Source organism: Lissotriton helveticus, chromosome 7, assembly GCF_964261635.1.
Source record: "Lissotriton helveticus chromosome 7, aLisHel1.1, whole genome shotgun sequence".
NCBI classification, from domain to species: domain Eukaryota; kingdom Metazoa; phylum Chordata; class Amphibia; order Caudata; family Salamandridae; genus Lissotriton; species Lissotriton helveticus.
Window position 1 is genome coordinate 114,281,456 of NC_136068.1, and position 25,478 is coordinate 114,306,933.

Here is a 25,478-nt window from a genome sequence, read left to right on the forward strand (position 1 = left end):
CGCGATACTTCTATCGCCCTATCAACAAGCTGTCGCTAACAGCAGTTAGCGACAGCTTGTAGGCATTAGCGAGCGCTTTGGGGCCCGCTTTGCATGTCAGCGATATTTATCGCTAATGACATGCAAAGTGGGCGTACCCAACCCGTTAGCGACTGACAGCAGTCGCTAACGTCGCTATCGCCTATTAGCAAGGCAGGCGTAGCGATGGAAATATTCACGCTAAGCGCGAATATCTCCAAATACTAACACCTGCCCAGACCAGTTCTTAGCCAATGGGAGGTGGATAACATGGCTAAGAGCATTTCTTCGCTAATGCGTGAATATCGCTGTATTCTCAGCGATATTCATGCATTTCGCTGCTATCGCCTGCATTTTTATCGCTTTTGAGATAAACCTTGCTAATAGCAAGTTATCTCAGCGATAAAAACCGATGATGCCCGGCGATAAAAATATTGCCGCTAACCCTACTTAGCGATTAATATCGCTATTTGTTGGTAATATGTCCCCTACTTTTTTCAACATTACTTAATTGAATAGCTGAACATAAAGAGGGCATCCCGATATTTTATTTCTTCTTTAATTATCAAAATAATCATGATACATGTATTTGCACTGTCCATCTAGCCACTGCTCGATTGTTACAAGGAAAGTTAAAAAGTGGCATAGCTTGGAAAGAAGTTTTAGACTTCACTTTAAGATTTGTGGATCCAAGTAATGGACTTGTGTCTTGTGAATGGTAATATTTTCTCTTTAGCTACATGAACATAAATTCTATTGTGATAGCACATAGGTATAATTATTTTTTTCAGACAATATTGGCAAGTCTTCCGTGTATAGCACCAAACCTAATTGATAAGCTGTAATCATGGGAGTGTTGGCTTCTTGAGTCATAGCCATTTTGGGTGCTGTGGGATTGCATGACCTACTGGTTTTATATTTTATTCTAATCTAGTGGCTGGAATCATCTGAATGCCAAAATAAAAGCCACTCATGTCTAGTAAATCTGCGTATTACAGTAATATAAATGCTAGTGTTGAGTGGAGGTATATAAACGTTTTTTGAAATTTTTATTATTTGTTATGACTGTCTCTCTTAGGGATACTGGTGTTCATTTGATAACACATAAATGTCATGCTGATAATGCCTTGGCTGATTTACCCTGCAACGATAGACTTCACCAGAACGTTCATCATTGAATAATCCAATTTACACAGCTGTGATAAGTAATCATATCACATAGCCAACATTGTCAATTAAACCATCTTATTTCTATTAGAAATGCATAAAATAATTAATACTCAAGGTTCAGTTATAAATCTAGTATCACTTCCAAATATAGATTGTGAAATTTCTAAGCACACATAGGTATTGTATTGCATTGTATTGTAATTGCAGTGAAAAGTGTGTTCATATCGTGCTTCTTACTCCTTATGAGGTGCAGATACATCTTCAAAACAAGCTACATCATTTACAAAGCAACCACAAGCAGCATCCCCACTTATCCTGCAAACAAATTCACTATTGAACACCATCCGACTGCAGACTAAGAAGTTTAAAAAAGAAAGTACAAGGCAGAAGGCCTTTTCCATCCATGCATCCAGGATCTGGAACAACATCCCTGTAACCGCCAGGACAAGACCAACACTGCTCCAATTTAGGAAAGAGATGAGAACATTACATCACAATACATTAGTAGCCCACAAACCAACAAACTCTCTTGACACTTGTTTCTTTATGCTTTTCCTTGACCCTTTACATCACTCTGCTGCCTTTTGTCTAGGTTCGTGCTACGGAAATACCACATATGTGCATGCGTACAAATATTAGTGGGCCGGAAGCATGCATACACTATTGATTGCTTGGTTGCATTATTGTTGATTTGCAGTGTAGCTTATTTAAGAAGTGTTTTGGTGTTATGTGTTATTGACCAAAGTGGTGTCTTTAGCCTGATGTAGGTCAAAGTAACTTAAGAGTGCAGTGGAGTGAGGAGTAGAAATAATGCACCTTCCATTAACTTATAGTTGTGTATAGTTGAAAGGATGTGGTTTGTAAGGTCTAGGTATTGTTTAAAAAGATTTACGGTCCAACCCCACCTTCATCAGGACATGAAGAATTACAACATGTGATTCAGTACTTCTTTCAATTATTTCTCACAGGGACATTATCAACCACCACATTCCTATGGAAAAGGCATAAACAAATTATACTAATTAAAACTTTTTATGATACACAACAAGCCATATCTGAATTCTCACACCAGAGAAAATAACTAGATATGAGTGGCATTTACTTTCACCATTCAGACCATTCTAGCCAATGATTGAATAACTCTTACCAGTGAACCACATCTGCGGGTAATGCAGTCCTGAGGCAACGCTGAAGTGCAAGGCTACATGGTTAAGGTTTACCAAGCAAGTCTTACAAGCCACAATTTCCATTGATATCGGGATCCCTACACTCTCTGAAATCAACAATAATTATAAACCTGGGTTTTCAATCCTCAAGCGGAATCAAAGGTGTGAAAGGGACATTTTTTAAATGAATATACACCTGCAAACAGACATTGTGAGATTTGTATGCACAAAAATTAACCTTGGGAAAGTTGTTTGAAAATGTGTGGCTAGTTACCACAATGTTGACTACAGTTATATTTTAGAATATCTATACTAAAAATATTGCCTGACTCTAAATATTGTTTAGAAAAATATTGCTCAATTGAATGTAGATTTTCTATTATTAACTCCAATGGGTGAAATATTTGTTAACAACATCTAGGAGATTACTTTTTTTTTCAGGCGATATATAGCCCACAGTATTTTGGTACCCAAACACTATCTGCTGCAATTCTGTAGAGGGATGAATGTGAGGTATATTAACAGCATTTCCTGGGGCCTAGTAAAGGTGGTGATATTAGGTGAGATGGTGCCTTTTGTGCTTATTTTTTGGATGTGGCAATGTAACATCATGATTTTTTGTAATGATGACTTCAAAGCTACGATAATATCAAATAGGACTTTTTTCCATTGGGTGGAACTTCATGTTTCTTTAAATGAATATTGAGGCGTACATATGAAATTGAATTAGGTGGATGATGCAATTCGGTAGCTAGCGCCAAAGGTTGTCTTAATTAATCGTGCGTAGGGTATTAGGTAAAGGTTATGCTAAAAAACATTTGAGAAAAATTGTGGAACAATAGTTTAGATAATGCTTTACAATGATTGCATGAATTGTCTATTTCAATTTGTAAGTTTCTGAATGTATAATCTTCGTTTGTCATTTCGCTTGATGGAATATTCAGTGGATTTGATATTGTCCAACTCTTCTTTGAGTCCATTTGTCCAACACCATGATACTGTGTTAGTAGGGTTATGCGCAAAAGAGGAGCAATGGACCGCCATGTTTTCTTGTATGTGTATCATAACATCATAAAAAGGTGTTGGAAACTTTTGACCTATAACAGTCTCTGGATAATGTTCACTCACTAATCTGTGTCGGTGCCACTGTAGTGTTTAATATTGTTTACTGTTCTAATGCTGTGTGTATATATACAGAATTACTTTCAGAATTCTACAATGTCGACTTCTCTGCTGAATGGGTCCACGAGAGGGGAAAATTCATATATCTCAGGCTTGCTCTCATGTGTTACTGGTTTTGAAAGCGGAGGCCTCACCTCCTGCAACCTTCGGATTCAGTTATGGCAGCACCCATGCTCTACCGCATTTTACCCCCGAGATATATAAATATCTCTTCCATGTCTCCTCTATCACATACAGACAATATAGATTTATGTTCTTGCATATCATTTCATAAGATTCTGGGAGTTGACCATGCAACATTTTAGCTCTGGTCTTAAAAACGTATGTATCTGATTTACACTTCTGAAGACCTTGCCTCCAGAACACAATACTCTTGGCAAGGCTTCCAGATGTGGCATCCACAGCTCAGAACGTTGGTCCAGAGGTGTCCTCAATCTGGATACAGTACTACAAATGTGTCAATGAGTCATACAGTGGTAACACAACTTCCTTTGTTTGTAATTGTAAACTACCACAACATTGTGTAAGGATACTTCTACAGTCGGCAGGATGGAAGACAGCCTGCAACAAACTCGGCAAACTCTTTTGGGATGAACACCTGCAAATTTCATCCTAAAACATGCTGCAATTGGTTCAACCTCATAAAAACAGCAATGCTGGCCTTTCCTTGGGCTTTCATTGTAGAGTGCCACGAGCGGTCTGTAGGTTCAGGAGATCACATGTACACAATATCACACACACTATCCATTGTCAGTGTATATTTATAAATGACTGTGACATTGAAACATGTGTTAATAGACATACAGATCCCAGAGTAGTCATGTATATGACATTTGTCAGGAGACGATTAGGCTGCTTGACTTGAAAGTGGAAGTGATGCACAATATGCCCTTAGATTCTAATGAGAGCTAATGGATGCCAGCCAAATAAAGATATGTCATAGACTCCACAGAAGAACCTGCAGGACTAAAAGAATAACATTACAGTGTTGCCATTCTTGTTGAGAAAAGTAAAGTTGTAATCTACAAAGGTGTGTTACCCTCTGGTTTTGCCAGAGTGCCTGTATGTAAACCATGATAAAGCACCACATTTTCAGAAGCAAACTGGCTAATTGGTCAGTTAGGACATTTACTAACAGGTCAGTGTCTCAAAACTCAGAGAGGACAGGGGAAGCACCAGGCACATTTCAGGCCCTGGTGGCCTATTGGATAATCTCAGTTTTCCATTGTGCCTTTAGATATCATCACACTTTCCTGGGAATCCTGCATACAGGGATAGTGGTATGTGATTTCCCAATGTTCAGCCAGTTGCTTGCCTGAGAAAGTCCCCAGTCCCACGTGTCTGCAAGTTGGAGTGACTTTGAAATTCACAGCTCTGGTACGTTTGGCAGACCAAGTTTGTCTTTCATTTTCTCCCAAGTCTTCTTACAATAGTAGATTGGTGGAGATGACATTGTCCAGTCTTAGAGATGATAAATCTATATTGCCGAGGCTTGCCAGAGATCTTGATAGAGCCTTCCAGGGACATTTTCCACTGAGTTTCTGGAGAAGTTTGTGTATCTTGAATAGGAGCTCAGTTAAGAAGGACTGTTGCTGTTAAGGGGTTCTTCATACAGTCAATGGACTTCACAAAAGTCCCAGTCAATGTAATTGTCCTGGACAGCCCAGTCAACCATCATCTCCTCCTTCTCCTCCAGAGGCTTCTCTGTGGGTACGCAGACTTGCTGTTAGACAGAAGAGACTGAACATTTCTAAACAGGAAGAAAAAGACAATGCAGACAGGTTGAGGTGCAAGTGATAAAAGGAGTATCCTGCAAATATACAGCTTTATACATGGCGACCAGGGCTAGATACCCAATTGTGACACCTTATTTGGATTGGTCCCTTCACCGGTGCTTTCCTAAAGACACAAACAACTCCAAGATCCAACTCACTTTACAATAAAACATATGAAAAAACTTGTGAAGAGGCCCATTCTTCCTACAGCAAAGCTACATTAACAAGCAAAGCTGTGCTTCATCAGTGACTGCACTGCTCTATGCAACACTATCCAACTCTGTACACCAGCCCGCTTCATATTCAAGGACTCGCATCTGAACAGGTTGATTTGTTTTTTTAAACTTAGCTGCATTGCATATAATTCAGCTTGAAACTCTGCTCCAAATGTAGCTATTTCCTGTGATTTTTGTAAAGAAACCCGGGTTAGTGCCTTTATCAGGGTAGCTAAATAATTTACTTGCACATTTTGTGATAAAATATCACTTCATCAGCAGTGTACAAATGAGTTAAGTTGAAGATGGAAAAGTCTTACTTCATGGTATATTGTTAAGCAAGGCCTGGCTGATTGGAATTCCTCAATATAATTTGCAGCAAGAGTAGAAACAGGTAAGACATTGTAGTGTAGCTCCTATTTTCCCAATAGGCTCTGCGCATTGGAATAGTACCTACAGCAGTAAAGGCCTAGACCAGACGTTAACTAGGTCTACTACTGTCGATACTAGACGTAATTTTTGGGTTTGCCAGCTAAGCTCAGAGTTCGCTAGAAACTTTCTCGAATGTTCAAGAGAGAATTACCTCCCCTGATTAGACAAGAAGGGATTTAGTTTCTGACAACCATAGAACATGACAACTTTGCTCTCCCCTAATCAAGAGTCAATCTCAAGAGTCGTGTGAGCACAAGGCAATTATTTTACTCAGTCAGTACGTGCATTCTTAGTCTCATCAGAATGTAGAGAAAAGGAAGAGACGGGCGTGTTCAATAAAAAGGTGTTATTTATTGATCAGTCTCTTTTCTCATACATGAGAAGTGGATCGATATTATTGCAATACTTATAGTTAAGTAAAGTGCATACATTAAAAGCAATAGTATAAAATAATACTGTAAAAACATTGATATGGTTTCTGAGCCATATGATGTTTTAAAATGATTAAAATATATTTACATACACATATACATTTGACTAAACGTACTCAACTGGTGTTTCTAAATACGCCTACCCCGTGTACCTGACCTAAGTCTAATGCGTGGGCGGGAATAGAAAGTTACAGTTTAAGTTAAGTTTGTTTTTGCCAAGTGAATAACTAAAGAATTCTCTAGGAGGGGTTATTCAGTTCTGTACCTGGAATTTAGGATGGATGAGGAATGGTATCTCTTTCTCTGCTCTCGATATTCCAGGCTGCCTGCGAGGGCTACCCGGAAGCGCCGGTGCTGGGTCTCTCGGCTTGAGATAGCAGCGCTTCTCTCAGCGCGTCAGGAAGGCGGGGCTGTTGCCTGCGGGGTCTGCTTCTGCTCTCGGCTTCGGCAAGTATGGCTGCTCCGTCTTGTCACCACGCGTGTGTTTGCATAGGGCAAGGTCGGCAATATTTATACCTTAAAGGTGCCGGGATTGACGTAAGGATGGACATAGGTACGTCAATAAAGATGTCATACGACTTGCTCGTTAGCACATTCTTTTGCAAAAGTTCTCTGTGAAATCAAAACAATGGCCGCACGGATTGTCCAGGTTGTCATAGGTTTGATTTGTTATGAGAACGTCGTATGCCTTATCAGGGGCTGGAGGAATGTCGCTTGTCTAATTAGATCTCAAGTGTTATGACCTAATCAGATAACACGTTCCTGTGCCGTAGTGTGACTGCGTCAGATAACGGTATCTGCATCATGGGGGCTTTCTTGCCTCATGGGCTGACTGTTAGTTAACTAGCTAGTTAGTTTAACCAGAATAGGGTCAGGAATAGGGGGATCGATTCAGAACCTATAGAAATACACGACACCCACTCCACGCTAACTATGGTCATATCTACTAATCTATGCATAGTATAACATAGTACAACATACTATAGAGTATAGTGTATACCTTACCACCCCAAAATACATAAATGCATTTCGAAATTTTCAAATATACTGAAAAATTGCAGTCATATATATTGTATGCACTTAAGCTATGAATTAAATGCAAAAGTAAGCACGTATTTTATGCATTATTGCTTGTTGGTATATGAGAAATACACATGAAATGGCTCTTAATATGGCTATACAGAAAGAAAAGTCGAAACCATTTCATCACATAATATATTTTGTGAACATACCAGCGGGCAGCTAAAGTCTATAAAGTATCTAAAAATAGAAATCTTAGTTCTCTAGGAATAGTTTCTTACTTTAAGCAGAAGATCAGTGTCCCGGGGAAAAAATATATAGAAAAATATTTTAAGGGCTTGCTGAAAAAAGTTGCTGTCCGTGAACTGGATTGTAATTGTTCATGTGACTTTATTTTTAAAGTTGAAGGCCGAATTCAGGGAACGCCGTGTGCGAGTTTACTCAAAAGTCTCTATTTCTGTTCTGGAGAGAACATCATATCATTCAGGCTTTCGAAAAAACTGTCAACAGCTTCATGGGAAAGTTCCTCTAAGTCGGAAATAGGGGTAACCATGCATTCGTGCGCATGATTGTCTTCATTGACATTCTGATTTGCATTGCTGACAGAAGGTCGTACCTGTTCGATGCTGCTTTCATCTTGAACTTCACTACTCTTCAATCGTAGTGGTGAAGATTCCAGGAATGCCGTCATCAGAATTGGCAGCCTTTGAGGGCAGCACAGTGCGTGAACCTTGGTAGGAACCAACAGTGTATCTGCATCCACTGGCGCATCCGATTGTAGCGTCAGACAGGTGTCTAACACGCATTCTTCTCTGCATAGCAGACACCTTAGTACAGGTAAAACACACCTTTGCCACATTGGTCGAAATGATAGAAACCAAGTCATGTTTAGGTCTCTAAGCCGGGAGAGTCCCAGGATTTTTGATATCCGGTCCCGGTATCCAATGGCTAGGATCGTATCTTCCATTGTCGCGAGAGTTTGATCTGTGACATGGGTTGCCATAACGAAAAATAAGGACTAGGAATAGGATTCCTGCAATTAGTCCCAGGATCAGGGGAAGTCCGCCAAAAATCGAATGGACGAAATCTGGAAAAATACCCAGTATGGCTTTGAATGGTGTTAATGCCATAGAAAATACTGTCTTAAATACCTTTGAGACCCCAGTGGTATCAGAAATATTTAAGATTTCGCTCAGGATTTCCGCGAAATGTACGGGGGAATTAGTTGATAATAATGTATGTATCTCTGCAGTCGTCCTTGCGACTTGTAGATCATACGTTTCTTTTGATGACGTGAGCCTTGTAGGCGTCTGAAGAAGCACTGTTTTCATTCTGCTTAAAGTATCTATTCGAATAGAAGTAATTTTCAAACTGGGCCATGCCCTCGCCTCCCTGTCTGGAAAGGAGCTGGGGAACAAAGAACGTCCACAGCACTTGACCTTCGCCGTCGTAGTGACGAGATAAGGAGTCCCGGGCATAAGACTGCAACATCTGCGGTCTACAATAAGAATGTAACTCCCATTATAGAGTCTTTGAAAGAATGGTTCTATTTCAGTTGCAGGTGCGCCTTGCTGGTGACATGAAAGGTTGTATGAATTCCCTTCACAGGCTCCGTGCAAACTAATACCGTTACACAGAAGCGTGCCGCTTAGTGACATCGCACAATTGTTGCCACTAAGAAACACTTTCTGTCCTTTGTTTCTGACACATGCATGTGAATAGGGCAGGTTCCAAGTTGTTTTAAGGTACCCCTTTCCCAATTTCTCGTACATGCCAGCCTGTATATATTTTTGGCAGTATTGAAACCTGAAGGTTGAGATCGGAATATTTATGATTCCGTGGATTATCCATTCACTGACAGGTCGTTCTGACATTGTCATTGGTAATCTTTCAAGTTTTTCAATGCTCAAGATTGTATAATCAGCACCCTTCTGCGCCATACCGATTTGTCTATCAGTAAGGTTAAAGATTTGGAATAGTGACGTTGTGTTGATTAAACGCCAAGGCACATAGCCTGAACGCAGATTTTGTAACGTCCAGCCAAGCTGTACAATGGAACGCAATTGTGACTGACCATGTTGTAATAACAGTAAGTCTTGCGATAATATATCGATTGCTGAAGACACAATGCTGTCCAATGAAAAAATTCTGGAGGACAGAGTCATTAACCCATTGTCCACTACAGAAAGTGATTTTTCCAAATTAATACGATCAATTTCACGTATTCTCTCTGCTGTTTCAATTTGAGTAACCTTCCAGGCCTCATTGTATGCTGCATATACAGAGGCTGCTATGAAACGCTTTTGACGCTGTTTGCGTGGTCCCAGTATGAAATCACGCAAGTCAGCACCATCAGTAAGTAAAGTTAGGTGTTGCTTAATTTCAGGCAGTGTGGAAGTCTGTAGCCATTGAAGGCATAATTTGCCCACACTGTAGATTGTTATTATCCCTGGGTGATGTCTTTGAGGATATCTAGGGTCTGGCCTGGTCATTTTGAAACCCTGTGTTTTATTCAGGAATCTATCTTGACAGTGATTTGTATCTGTGGGCCAGATTAACCATTGTTTCCAATCAGGATGTGTTCTGTTTTGGTTAAGTATATGGTTTATGTCTATTTCTTCATCTGTATCAGAGTTATTGCTAAACATTGTTGGCTTTGGAATAGACGGGTTATTTAAATCTTTGATTTTGGCTAAGCCAAGACAGGTGGTTTGTTGAACAGTGTCATTTAAAAATATCATTTGTTCTGGGATCATGCAGGCTCTAAACAAAGCTTCTAAACCCTGTACTTGCCATTCTTTTGTACCCCAAACACTTTTCAAATCAACGTTTTTGTCCCAATAATCAAATCCAAAAGTATTCATTTTTTCAAAGAATGAATCTGAATATATCAATTTTGTGTTGGTTATCATGGTTTTCATCCCTGTCTTGTTTGACAATTTGTATTAAAATGTTTCAGCATTAGTTATGTTAAAACCTGAAAAATATGAATATTTGTCATAAACGGTTCTAGAGCTCCCTTTTGGAGGTGTAGCACAATGTTCCCATTGATTATAATTTAAAACATTTCTAGGTTGTGCAGATTTATGCAAGAAATGGTTACCATAATGGTTATAGCAATACATACTATCATAATTTGTAGAACCTTGCAAATAATCATGTTTTGTAAATTTAACAGACATTACTAAGTCAGACATCATATTGTTTATACTTTCAAAGTCCCAATCATCAGCAAATGAGTTTGGTTTTGCAAAGTCACTCAAGGAGATCTTGATTTGGTGTGTCTCTGCTAAATGTTTTTATTTGGGTTTTCAGAGGTCTTAGTTCTATTGCATTGTTGCATAGTCCTCGTTGTTCTTCTGTAGGCGTTTCGAATGTGATGAGCCTCTTTGATAGGACCTCTGTACTGGTAGCAAACCTTGGTGTTCTGCTACTTATTGGGAGTCCACTTGGCCTACTGTTTGTTATCGGCCACATGTTGTGGTTTTACCAGGTCGATGGATACAACTCGGTTCTCCTTTTTTCCAGCAAGTGGCGGTAGTACAACTGATCTTGTCCCGTTGACAGACAAGACAGGAACTGCTTTTCTGTAAGAAGGCCCAAATTCCTTCTTTACCGCGATCTTTTCCCTGACTAGATCCCCGACTTTTGGAATCCAGACAGGTCTTGCTGGGACAGGTGGTGATTCTTCAGTGGTTGTTGGCTGTTGTTTCAACTGTATGTTGCTCAGGTCTTTTCTTGTTTTGTTTAAGTCCTGCAAAATAGCCAAACGGTCTTTGACATCAAAGGTTTTTTCTATTACCACTGAAGTCTGACTATCAAGGTCAGAGATCAACATCCTAGTTCCGAATAATAATTCGTACGGACTGAATCCCTTCAGAGAATTTCTTGGCAAGTTATTTAGACTACGTTGGACACTTATTAGATGTTTGACCCACCCAGCTCCCGAACCTAATATCCTTTCCATTATAGATTGCTTTCTGCCTTGGTTTTTTCTTTACACCATCCCATACCCTCAGGAAGGAAGTGAGAAGATTCCCGCTGGGCTGTGCTCATTTGGCCATGTTTCCCCCCCAGGCTGGATTGCCTGAGTGAAAGAAATGGTCGAACGTAGCATGCTCTTAGCGTATATGCCATTTAGGCTCGCAAATCTTGTATAACAGTCCGGACGTCAGCCGAGTGCTGTGGATCTACATTATAAGTGGAACTAGCCTGTGTATGTTAATCGCAAGCCATTCTTTTTGCTGGTAATATTATCTGCCTTGATTCGACGAGGTATTAAACTGCTTCTCTCCCCTCTGCGATCTCTGTTGCAGTTTGGGCAGTTTTTTACAAACATGGTGTAGTGCAGGCTCATGCCTGGCCACCAGTACCGTGATTGTAATTCTTCCAGAGAATCTTTTAATTTAAGGTGTCTGAGACCCTCGCCCATATGTGCGTCTGCGATTAACAAGTGTCTCCTGTCCATGTTTGGAATCACTCTATCCCCCACTCCAGGGATTCGAGCAAAAGGAACGGAGTTTGCATCTATGATGTATGTGTAATTGAGTGGATAGTTGATCGGTAACCCTGAGCAGTCGCCTTTTGATGACGTTTTCACTGCCAGCAATGTTTCGCCGTCAATGTACTTTAATGCACGCTTTTTTCGATCTACGGGAGCCAGTTTAGTGGCTGCCGCTGCGGCTGCTTCAGCCAATGAATTCCCTACAACGTGAACGCCATCACGCTGATGACTCAGTGAGTGAGTCACGTGAGTCTTTGGTAGTTCTTTTTTCAAAAGAGCTACTTGTTCCCAGAGCAGTCTCTGCTTTATTGGTGCATCTGTGTCATCTTTATAACCGTTCTGAATCCATGTCTGCAAATCGCTGTTATATGATTTGACGCAGTAATATGAATCTGACACTATAAGTGTCGGGAATTCGCGATCCGCATTATCTAGCGCCATTTTCAAAGCTATTATTTTAGTTTGTAGTTCTGAATTAGTTTCTACTGAGTGTGATTTTGTTAATAGAGGTCTTAGTTTACCTCCGCGCCACACTTCTTTTGTAATCTCACATGTGGGATTGTATGCTTGTTCTCCCCAAACGGAGGGTTGAGCATGTCCGTCTGTATAGATTACACAGGCGTAATGTCGTAGAGGCAGAATGTCGATTGGCAGAGGATACGTCTTTTCATATTTTAGATTTTTTAATTCTTCTAGTTCTGGATCAAAGTAGTAGTATACTTTGTCCGTTGTGATTGAATTCACCCATTGTATCCATTCCGGATTCAATGTTGTTGTTGGTAAATTACACGGTGTTGTTAGTGCCTCAAAGGCTGATTCTGCTGTTCTGACTGTGATATGTCTACCGTCAGCTATGTCTTTTTCTCTAGCTATTGCGGTTTGAACTGCACGAATGATTTTTCCTGTATTACTGAATTTCTGTTCAGCTTCTGTGTACAAGTGTGATTTGAATGCAATTGGTACCTTTTCTCCCTCATTAGAGGTCAGGTATGTGAATCCGCATCTCCCTGGGATGACTCGGATCACAAGATTGCGTGTGTTATCACGTGTTTCTAATTTTGTTTTAATTAGCATGTCTGTTTGTAAGGATCTCAAAATTTCTGTGTGTGTTTGAGTCCAACTGGATCTTTTAAAGTCTGGTTTAATTAGATCGTAAAGGGGTTTCACCCTCTCTGCGTAATTTGCAATGTATGTTCTTCCGAAATTTAGGAAGCCTAAAATTGATTGTAGGTTTTTTAGTGTTTTAGGAGCTTGGATAACGGCACATTTCTCTAGGAAATTGTCTGCCAGGCTTTTACCTTCACTTGATAGCTCATATCCTAAGAATAGGACTGTCAGATGGGCAATTCTGGACTTTTTGAAGTTGAATTTGTAACCCTCTGCAGCGAAACCAAGTATTATGGTGTTCACTCTTTTCAAGTGAGTCTCCAAGTCATCATCTGTTAAGTAAATGTCATCGACATAAGATAATGCTTCATCATCATATAGTTGTAGTAATTCTGTTACTCTCGCTGAGAATACCCCCGGGCTGTTCTTGTACCCCTGGGCTAACCGACAGAATTGTTTTTGAGTGCCATTTACTGAGAATGCAGTTAAATATCTGCTCTCTGGTGCTATGTTTTGACAAAAGAATCCATTGGAGATGTCCAAGGTTGTTTTGTATTTTTTGCGCACTATGTTATTCATTAGTGCAGCACTGTGTGAGTTTTGCACTGCAAAAGTTTTGCAACATGTGTTAAGGTGTCGGTAATCCAAAACTAGACGGTACGAATTGTCTGGTTTGGAGACCGGAAACAAAGGATTGTTCATTTGTGAGGTGCAAGTTTCAATCACCCCCTGGTATTCTAGCTGATCTAGTATTTCATTTACTTGTTTTTTAGCTTCTTGCTTAATTGGGTACTGCCTTTGTGCAGTAGGTTGTGATTTTAACTGGATTTTGTGAGGAGGAGAATCCTCATCCCATCCTACATGATTTTTATATAAAGCAGGTGCTAAGGCCACTGCCCACTTTCTAGCAAGTGTATATTTTTTATGAATCGGTATTTGATTCGAGAAGGCAGGCATAATTACTTCTTCGCCATGAGGGCACTCCCTGACAAACTCTGGTGGCCAGTCTTTTTCAGCTAGAAGGATGTCATAGCCTTTGGATAGGTTATCCCAAAATAGTCCCCTTATTTTCCTAGTCTTATCTCCCTCTATACGTAATGTTATCTCGTATATCTTGTGGGGCTTGCTAACTCTGGTATCTGCAGTTTCCACTTGAAGATATTCATTCGTGTCCACTGTCTCCAGATGATTCATAAGGACTTTGCGAGCTATGCTCACCTCTGCTGCGCTGTCTAGCATTGTCTGAGCCCACTCTCCGTTTTTCAGTTGTGTCCTCAGTATTCTCGGCATTTTTAACTACCTTGATACTGGCTACCTTCTTTTTTGGAAATTGTGATTTCTTTTTAAGTTGAGCAGGTTCCTTGTCTTTGGACTTGGCGTGCTCTTCTGATCGTCCTCTTCTTTCCGATTTCTGCTAGGAATTCTGAAAAGATTGAGAGGGACGTGTATCAATGTCTTGATATCTATCAGGTTTTTTAATATTATCCCTATTTCTAAGGTTATATCTATTCCCAGAGGGTTCACTCTGGGGTGATCTTTGTCTCGGGTTTGGAGATTTCTCTCTTCGCCTAGGAGACCTTCCTCTGGACTGGAATTTCTTTTCTTTAGGATTGGATTGTTTGTTTCCATCCCAGTTCTTTTTTGGTGAATTATTATTATTAAAAAATATTTTTTCTGGACTTGTAGTCAGTTGCGGTTTTACTGGTATTCCACCTAGACTATCTCTGCCTAGTTCTTCATAGGATTTTTCTATGATTCTGGCAATTTCAGCTGGTTGGTCTGCTATATCTGTCTCTTTTAACCTCTGGCGGATCGCCACGTTTGCTGCTTCACCTTTTATGTTGGCTAGTAATATAGCCGAGACCTGCTTGAAGTCTTTCAGTAATTTCATACCAAGAGTTAAAGCAGGTTCTGGACCGTATTCATCTTGAATTTGTTTTAGCACATCTGGTATTACCGAAATGGATGGAACACCGTGCGTTTTTGTATAGATGGAAGCAAAGACTGTACCCCAAGTGTCACAGTCCTCAATGTGTGGTGCGATTCCCATTGGGAGACATATAGTCAGAATCCTGTGTTTTTCTAATGGGGTGGTGTCAGGAAACACCGCCTCTATTTGGGTGATTTTCTGTGCCAACCAGAATGGTATTTGTTCCCGTTTAGCTGGAACTTTACCTAGGCAGGATTGGATGTTCTGTGGTGTAATTTTATTTGTGTTCCCCTGGTGAGGGGTCAGCTGTGGTAGTTTAATCGCTGGCTGAATTGTTGAAGTCCGCATTACATACTGAACTAATTGTCTGTGAATTTTTAGTAGTTGTTTTAGCTGTATTAACAGCTCTGCTGCAGGCATTCTTTCGATGTCTGGATGTGGTGTGTATCCGGCTAAGACCGGCCACGTCGCTCCTGGTCTTCCTAAAGGACCGAGCCTTGTAATGTGATTGTTATGTTTTAGGGCGCCATCAAATAAGAGCAAATGCTCTTGGAATTTGAGTGGTACTTCCACCTCCTCGAAAGGAGTGTACATTTCAGGAGGTTCCTCTACTTTGTAATAGTGGAAGTACTTTGTTACAGCATTCGCTGCTGGAAAATGTATCCATGTATAGTATACCTCTGTCTGCCGATATTCGTGTGCCTCAATTACGAATATGACTGTGCCACCTCTAGGTGTCAGTCCATTTTCTATAAGTTTTAAGGTTATAGATCTCCTTTTGGCGACCTGGATGAGTATTATATCCGGGTCTGCTGTTTGCATGGTAGCATCAGCATCTGCTATTTCAGTGGCTAATCTAATTGCCTCTCTTTCATCATCACTCTCTGCCATTTTACAGACAGGATGGTATTATGTTTGTTTGCAGATCAGGTTTCTTTATGGAAACAGAGATTAGATGCACAATATTCTGGAACTGTTTTATCCTTCAACGTTGACTAGACCAAGAACCATACATAGGAGTTCCACCCTGCGAGGTTTTTGGAGGATATAATAACCTTTCACCCACTCCAGACGTCTTTGGAGTATTTGGGAAAAGGGGTCTGAGTGAGAAAGCACGACTGAGTTACTCTAAATGTCTTACGTTAGTTTTATCGCCCTTTCCAAACGCGTTGGGCGCCATGTAGTGTAGCTCCTATTTTCCCAATAGGCTCTGCGCATTGGAATAGTACCTACAGCAGTAAAGGCCTAGACCAGACGTTAACTAGGTCTACTACTGTCGATACTAGACTTAATTTTTGGGTTTGCCAGCTAAGCTCAGAGTTCGCTAGAAACTTTCTCGAATGTTCAAGAGAGAATTACCTCCCCTGATTAGACAAGAAGGGATTTAGTTTCTGACAACCATAGAACATGACAACTTTGCTCTCCCCTAATCAAGAGTCAATCTCAAGAGTCGTGTGAGCACAAGGCAATTATTTTACTCAGTCAGTACGTGCATTCTTAGTCTCATCAGAATGTAGAGAAAAGGAAGAGACGGGCGTGTTCAATAAAAAGGTGTTATTTATTGATCAGTCTCTTTTCTCATACATGAGAAGTGGATCGATATTATTGCAATACTTATAGTTAAGTAAAGTGCATACATTAAAAGCAATAGTATAAAATAATACTGTAAAAACATTGATATGGTTTCTGAGCCATATGATGTTTTAAAATGATTAAAATATATTTACATACACATATACATTTGACTAAACGTACTCAACTGGTGTTTCTAAATACGCCTACCCCGTGTACCTGACCTAAGTCTAATGCGTGGGCGGGAATAGAAAGTTACAGTTTAAGTTAAGTTTGTTTTTGCCAAGTGAATAACTAAAGAATTCTCTAGGAGGGGTTATTCAGTTCTGTACCTGGAATTTAGGATGGATGAGGAATGGTATCTCTTTCTCTGCTCTCGATATTCCAGGCTGCCTGCGAGGGCTACCCGGAAGCGCCGGTGCTGGGTCTCTCGGCTTGAGATAGCAGCGCGTCTCTCAGCGCGTCAGGAAGGCGGGGCTGTTGCCTGCGGGGTCTGCTTCTGCTCTCGGCTTCGGCAAGTATGGCTGCTCCGGCTTGTCACCACGCGTGTGTTTGCATAGGGCAAGGTCGGCAATATTTATACCTTAAAGGTGCCGGGATTGACGTAAGGATGGACATAGGTACGTCAATAAAGATGTCATACGACTTGCTCGTTAGCACATTCTTTTGCAAAAGTTCTCTGTGAAATCAAAACAATGGCCGCACGGATTGTCCAGGTTGTCATAGGTTTGATTTGTTATGAGAACGTCGTATGCCTTATCAGGGGCTGGAGGAATGTCGCTTGTCTAATTAGATCTCAAGCGTTATGACCTAATCAGATAACACGTTCCTGTGCCGTAGTGTGACTGCGTCAGATAACGGTATCTGCATCATGGGGGCTTTCTTGCCTCATGGGCTGACTGTTAGTTAACTAGCTAGTTAGTTTAACCAGAATAGGGTCAGGAATAGGGGGATCGATTCAGAACCTATAGAAATACACGACAACATGTCAAAACAACTGTGCATGTTTCTTTCAAACCATAATTTGCAGACTGATAGATGTAGTTAGACTTTATTAAGAAAGCTTGCAAATAAAACATTTTGTTAGCCAAATTAAGATAATTTCTTTGGATAAAATATATTTATGCATTGTTTGGTGAACATGGCAGTCAGAATCTGGAATAAATATACATGCCAGAAAACATTTACTCAGTATGTTCCTAAAATTATATGTACCATTTGGATACAAGGTTCAAATGTCAAGGTCTGCGCAAAAAGAGGATATGTGGCACAGGAGCGCACAAACACCCTAGAAGTGAAGGCCTAAAGTTTATGTACCACCGGTGAGGATCCTGCAATGTACCTGTTAAGTGTAGGTGTCTCTGATCCTGATGTAGGTTTCTCTGAATCTGGTGCACCTGATAGGTTTCTGCTTTGAAGCTGGGGTCTAATTGGGAAACTCCACTCATAGCCCCTTCAAGAAACTAAGGGCCAGATCTCCAATGCATTTCTTTGGTTGCAAACACTCCATTCAGAGTTTAAGACTTCCAATTATTTTGCAATGTATTAAACTTTTTCCAACTCCTAAAACGGGTTTAGAAACGGATACAAAATCTCATGGTTCAGGACAGAAAAAGCCATGGTAAACCATTCAAATTTTACCAACTCCCAGGTTAGAGGTGGGGGTGGTGGAGCGGAAACCAATTCACAAACGGGAAGAAGTCCTTTTGTGAATGCAACAGAAAACATCTGGTGGAGACTAGGCAGGGGTCCATAGCGGTCTCACTAACTAACTCATTAATCTTTTAAATCACAGCTCCACTTCCTTTAAGTAAAACAGGATGAATTTAAACAACAAATGACTTTATTGGAAGGCAACCACATACATGGTTGTCTGTTGACAATAGAAGGCCACCATCCCTTTGAAGGCCTCCAATTGGAGCAAGTCACAATTTGTGTCCTACATCATGAATATTATTTACTGGTCGCAAAAATACTGGAAGCAAATTGATGTCTTTATTTTGTGAGTTGGAAATAGTACATTTGGCCACAAATGCTTGCAGGGGTTAAAAAACAGTATAGCCAAGAGATGGGTGGGAAGAGTACAGGTCTGGGTTATTTTGTACGTTGTCCAACTTATATGCCAGACTTTGACTTGGCATAAAGCCATTCACGTATTTAACTCTAGATATTGTGACCCCTCATTTAGTTTGCCCTGACTTGATCTGCATGAAACTTGACATGTTGAGACTTCTCCAATTATGCCGTTTGATTTGGAAGGTTTTGTAAAGATTCGTCAAACTGCACAAAAGTTATAATCAAATCAAAGCACGCCATTTCTGAGACTTAATTATAACTACAGTCATCATCATTTACTGTGATTGATATATATATACGTGTATATATTATATATATATATATAGTGGGTTTATGTGGCTTGTATAACAAAACAAAACTACAAGGCAAGAGAGCGCTGTACACAAGGTGGATTTTGCAGATGGTAGAACATGCAGGAGAAGGGCGGTATGAACGGGCATACTGCAGCATGGTGATGGTTTAGAATGGAGATGGAAAAGTGCTTGTGTGAATCATGCAAAAAGGGTGTGTCAGTGATGGATGTAGTGGTGCTGCAAGAGAGATCAGGGTATGGAAGTAATAATCCACTCTTGAGTGTACTGCACTTCCTTGCTTTCTGAGCCATATGGTCTAGAAATCAACTATCTTATTTGTGCTGTGCGTCTACTTCCACTTATATCTTTGAATCAACATTTGAAAAATATTATCACTGATAACAGTAATATAGAAGAGATAAAGTTTCCCCTGCTGTACATTATAAGGATATTGCAAGTTACCAAGGAGTTTCATAACCCCATAGAGGAATGTGGCTGAAGGCCGAGTTCCTTTATAAGGTTATGGAACTCCTCTGTGACTTAAAATATCCTTATCATGTATGCCAGGGGGTACATTATCACATATAATACAAGGTCACACCATCACCTTTCCCACAAACCACTTAAAACCTTGGTTAGTAGCTCTTTCACATGAAAAAGTGAGCATGTTTGCAAATGTGAAGAATAAACAAAAAACCTCTAGTGCAAAATTAAACACATCAAAAACAACTGCTTCAATTATGCTCTGTGACCTGACCTGCCTTTTGCCTCCCCTGCTTACTCTGGCAACAGGCATTATGACGTCAGAACTCAACTGTAATAACTTATAATAGTCGAGTTCTGAAGTACTTTCTTTCTAATGGCAACTGAGTGCGTTACTAGTCTCAGAATATAAAGAAATTAGTAACTGCCGTTTATAAAGGGATTTCAGAATCCCATGCATTATAATTTTTTATAGCCCCTTACATCTGCATAGTTGTGCCATTTTGTGGTGCTTCAAATAACAGGTTTTCTGCTACACAACCTAACATTATAAATTAATTGCACTGGATTGTTCTCTGCTGTAATTCACATTTTTCTATCTATCTGCTTTTTGATTTATACCAGATTTTTGTCACCAGTTCTATCAATTGAATGACCTTTGTTCTCATGTTTCCATAGTAACTTTGCTGCCCGTGTCAGCTTATCATTTACAACTCATTTATAACCAGCCATGGCCCGTGGAGGGAGTTTCGGTGGGGCGAGTGGCGGGGCGGGGGGTGCTAAAAACCGGAGTATGGATAATTGAAGGTAAGTAAACAATTTAATAAATAAAACGAACTTCGTAGCGCACCCTGCATCACATTTTGCGTTTTTAGCACCCCCCCCCACCCCGCCTCTCTGGCCCACCGAAACTCCCTCCACGGGCCAACCCTGATAAGGACATTAAATATTGCAATCAAACTGAGTTAGACGTCACCCATGGGTGGAAGGTTTGTCATTGAATATTCGATGTATGCATGGCCTCGCCCAGTAATTGTATCAGTTTTCTATTTATAATTTCCCCTACCAATTGCTGTAAGATTACTGTTGCTTGGTTACTAATTGAATCAGTTTCCAGAAACTAAGGGAAGTGGTTGCTCATAAGTGGAATCTGACTTCGTCCATGTACCATACTGTATTTCCTTCCAGTACACAGGAGAATAGTTTTTCCTTTCTGGTTTTGCCATTTCTATGCTCTTTGGTTTCTTTCAAGATTGTGAACTCGTTCTGACAACATTAATCGAAGAGTGATCTTTCAAGGATTGAGAGATTGGCCGGTGGGCACTGGACCTTCTAGTTTAACCGACTCCTACTAGAGGAGGGCTAAGACGCACGTCTGAAACCTGGGAAGATAAGTTTGACAGCCTTCTGGTTAGAAAGGCAGTGCTCTGCACTATGCCTCAGTGTTGTAGGTAGAGCAATGCCTACTAGAGGATGCAACATTGTGCTTCAATCAAACGGATCTTCTGGCTCGATTGAAGTACAATGTTGAGATACAAATGAAAAGCGCACTGCTCTAGACAAAATCTAAATAATTTGATGACCCACTCCCTGCCTATGCATGCAGTGTGTTCAGAACAGGGGAGGCAGAACGGTTTTGATTGGTTGTCAGCATCGTTTTAGTAAATATGTAAATATTGAAGACAATGGAGTGCTCCGGGCTTCTAATGTCTTTCACAGCTGTTGCTATGAACAAAGGCTTCACGGAGCCCAAGGGGATTTCAGCCCCCTCAGGCTCAGTGAGGCCTTTGTTTTACAAGTTTGAACATTCTGCCCTTTAGGGGCAGAATATTCTAATAGCCTTAGAGCCCTCCATAATGGGCTCCTCCGGCCATTAAAGGCTCGCTCCCTTGTTAATTGACCTTGCCTTCAGCTCGGGTCTATCTCGCTGGGACAGGCCTTTAATGGCCGGTTGAGCCCAAGGCTATATTAAAGTTAGGAGAGACTGACAAAAAGAGGTCTTGTGATCTTGGAGACACCTACTACCTTTAGAACCACTTGTTGCTCCATGGCTGGAGCTTCATTAAGATTCTTGTAGAGGGTTGTCTTACAGCAACACTAAAGGTGGCCACAAGAGGATGTGACCTCACAACAAATGGCCTGATTCAGGCTTTTGTTGCTTGGGTAAAGAAAACACTAAAAAGCCGAAGCATGTTCTTTTGCCTTGGTCACAAAACATCCTAGCACCAGAGCTGGCAGGTCAGTAACTCAGAGTCTCACTTCAAAAGGAACACTGATAGTACATATTATAAATTGGAGACTCTTGAGTCTACTGATTGTTGTTGTAATCTTCCATACTTGATTTTGCTGCACCTAGAGGCAGCTAACATGATAACACCATATGCTTGTCAAGACTATAGAACCCTCTACCCCAAGAAAGGATAATATTTTGAAGACCCCTTTCTGAATAGCCTGGCTTGGTTTTAATTTATATGACATGCATTCATGTTCAAAGCTAGCAAGTCATTTGGATGTCCAAGCTTTATTTATTTTTGGAAGCACTTTTGGAAATAACAATACCAAAGGGAGGCTTAATTGAAGGCAGCCATGGTCCGTGCTGGTAACAGCGGTGGGGCAGCATGGGGGGGGGGGGGGTATTTCAAGTGACGATGAAGAAGGAAAATTAAATAAATAATTAGTTTTCCCTCTGCATCGGCCCCACCGCTGTTATCTGCATGGATCGCCGCTGATTGGAGGTTGCTTGGCATATGACCGACTCTCCCCCAACTCAATCGAATGTCCTATTTTCCACAAAAAGCAGTCTGCTGTGTTGCTATTCTTGCAACAATCTTGTGGCTATTCATTGAAACTAAAGTATTCTTCTTTGGAATTTGGGAATCTACGTAATACTTTTTATATATACTAGCACTCTTTTGGGACAAGTCTGTTATCTCAAATATTTTCCTTTGTAGTTTTGGGCTTGAAGTGTCAGATCTTGCAGACAGGGCCTCCCCTTCAAGAAAAAAGTTTTGTATTTTACTAAAGAAACAATCACTATCTTCCAGCCCTTTCTTTTGTTTATCCATAGCCCGGGATGTGTTCTTGAAATCCATTGCTAAATGCTACTCATGCTTTCTAGACTTGTTTAAAAGACGTGAACACAAGTCAATTCTTCTTGTCTTAAGCTTTTTGAACAACCAATTGAGTAGGGTGTTGGATAGTATAAGCCTGCCTATCACAACTGTAAGAGCAGTTTAATAATATTTCCACGTGCTTTATGAAGAAAGCCCACACCAGCCGCGGCCTGTCCAGGTAAGAGTGGTGGGGCGGTGGGTCAGTGGGGGCGGAATTTCAACGAACGATGACGAGGGAAAATGAAATAATTCATTTTCCCTCGTTATCGTTCGTCAAAATACCCCCCACACAGCCCCACCACCCACCGGTCTTATCTGCACAAGCCGTGGCTGACCCACACACCAGTAGGAAACAGTGGTGCCAATTTAGATTTATACCAAAAGCACACATACAAACATGAAAATATTAGCATTATTAGATACTAGCAGCCCGTCCCGGCGTTGTCTGGGTACGAATTGCTGCCGGCCACTAGTATATTGTTTTGTAGGATTTCATTTTGATAGCATTTCTTATCTGTGACAGGCCTGTGAAACGCTCCGATTCACAGTGCACTGCTGATGCACGTAAGAGTGCGCGTTCAGTAGTGTGTGAACTCTAGTTTCCCTACTTTATTTTTCCTTGCAATATTATATAGCGCGAACTCGACAACATGGCATGAGCACAATTTACATTACAGAAGAACACATTCATGTGTGGTAGGCACGGGGAGACAAAGCGGACCATCCACTCTGGATCACCGACCGACCCCTGCCCACACCACGTCTTCAACAAGGCCGACTCCACCATCGCACCCCAACTCCGGAACATCATCAACGCCTCCTTCAACACCGCTACCTTCCCGGAGAGCTGGAAGCACGCTGAGATCAGCGCCCTCCTGAAGAAACCTACAGCGGACCCCACAGATCTCAAAAACTTCCGCCCCATCTCGCTCCTCCCTTTTCCTGCTAAAGTCATCGAGAAGATCGTCAACAGACAGCTGACCGCCTTCCTCGAGACGAACGGATCCCTCGACCTCTCGCAGTCCGGCTTCAGAGCCAACCACAGCACCGAGACCGCCCTCATCGCAGCCACCGACGACATCCGTACCCTGCTCGACAAGGGGGAAACAGTGGCCCTCATCCACCTGGACCTCTCCGCTGCGTTCGACACGGTCTGCCACAGCACCCTAGTCCAGCGCCTCAGCAACATCGGTATCCAAGAGAAGGCACTGGAGTGGATCATCTCGTTCCTCGCCGGAAGAACACAAAGAGTCCGCCTCCCCCCGTTTCGCTCCGAGGCCACCGAAGTCATCTGCGGCGTCCCGCAAGGATCTTCACTCAGCCCCACCCTCTTCAACATCTACATGAAACCTCTCGCAGCCATCGCACGCCAGCACAACCTCAACATCATCTCTTACGCCGACGACACCCAGCTGATCCTCTCCCTCACCAGAGACCCCGACACCGCCAGAACCTGCCTACACGAAGGGATGAAAGACGTTGCCGAGTGGATGAAGGACAGCCGCCTGAAACTGAACTCGGACAAGACGGAAGTCCTCATCCTGGGATCTTCGCCCTCCGCCTGGGACGACTCCTGGTGGCCCCCAGCCCTGGGCACCGCACCCAAGCCAACAGACCACGCACGCAACCTGGGCTTCATCCTGGACCCCTCCCTCTCGATGACCAGACAAGTCAACGCCGTCTCCTCATCGTGCTTCAACACCCTGCGTATGCTTCGCAAGATCTTCCGCTGGATCCCGACCGAGACCAGGAAGACTGTCACCCAGGCACTCGTCACCAGCCGACTGGACTGAGGAAACGCCCTCTACGCCGGAACCACAGCCAAGCTACAGAAAAGACTCCAGCGCATCCAGAACGCCTCCGCCCGACTCATCCTGGATGTCCCCCGAAGCAGCCACATCTCCAGCCACCTGAGGAACCTGCACTGGCTCCCCGTCGACAAGAGGATCATGTTCCGGCTCCTCACCCATGCACACAAGTCTCTCCACGACCTGGGCCCCAAGTACCTCAACGACCGCCTGACCTTCTACACGCCCACCAGCCAGCTACGGTCCACCAGCCTCGCCCTCGCAGCCGTACCACGCATCTGAAGAGCCACCACCAGAGGAAGATCCTTCTCTTACCTGGCTGCCAAGACTTGGAACTCCCTCCCCATCCACCTTCGGCTGACCCAGGACCATCTCGCCTTCAGGAAACAACTCAAGACCTGGCTGTTCGAGCAGTAGCATACCCCTCCCCCCCAAGCGCCTTGAGACCCTCCCGGATGAGTAGTGCGCTATACAAATGGCATGATTGATTGATTGATTGATTGGAATCACAGGATTTTGAGCTGATGCCGAGATTCGAACGTAGCTCCCCAGCTCTAAATTTCGCAAGTCTAGAACTTGTGGCGGGAGGTGTGTCTAAAAGTGTATGTCGGTGCTGGCCATCAATGAGAAAGACCTGTGCATTTTTCAAATCGGTGGTGAAAAAATATGAGTATGTTGCTGGAGATGTGGGCCGCCGTGCCACCAATGTACTTACCGGGGGAGGGTAAACACCCATTATTCCGCAACTTTCTTTCCGCATACCATCATTCCGCATACTTTCATTACGAAAGTACCATGACTCCGCAATGCCATTATAACGCATGACATTACATTTTATATGCTTTTACCACGCATACATTTACAACGAAATTCGTTGTAAATTCATGAATGGTAAAAGCATGTTTTTTTTAATGTTTGGAAAAGGTAAGCATGGGTATAGGGGTATATGTTTTGGGGTCCTGAGGTATATGTTTTGGGGTGTTTGGGTATTTTAAGGGTTCAGATATAGTTTTGGGTTATGGGGTACAGGGGTAGTTTTAGGGTTTAGGGATAGGTATCGGTTTTGGGGGTACAGGGGTATTTTTAGGGTTCAGGGCTAGGTTTGGGTTTTGGGGTATAGGGGTATTTTTAGGGTTCAGGGGTAGGTTTGGGTTTTGGGGTACAGGGGTATTTTAGGGTTCAA

General features: G+C 41.9%; 1 protein-coding gene across 1 annotated transcript in view; it reads right to left on the bottom strand.

Annotated features, from left to right (window-relative positions):
* Positions 1-544: 544 nt before the first annotated feature.
* Positions 545-25,478, bottom strand: part of LOC144768184 (peroxidasin homolog) — a 235,201-nt gene continuing 210,267 nt past the window's right edge. Inside the window, exon 21 of the mRNA XM_078651647.1 lies at positions 545-5,286. The gene's annotated coding sequence lies outside the window, so the exon portion shown is untranslated. The remainder of the gene's footprint in view (positions 5,287-25,478) is intronic.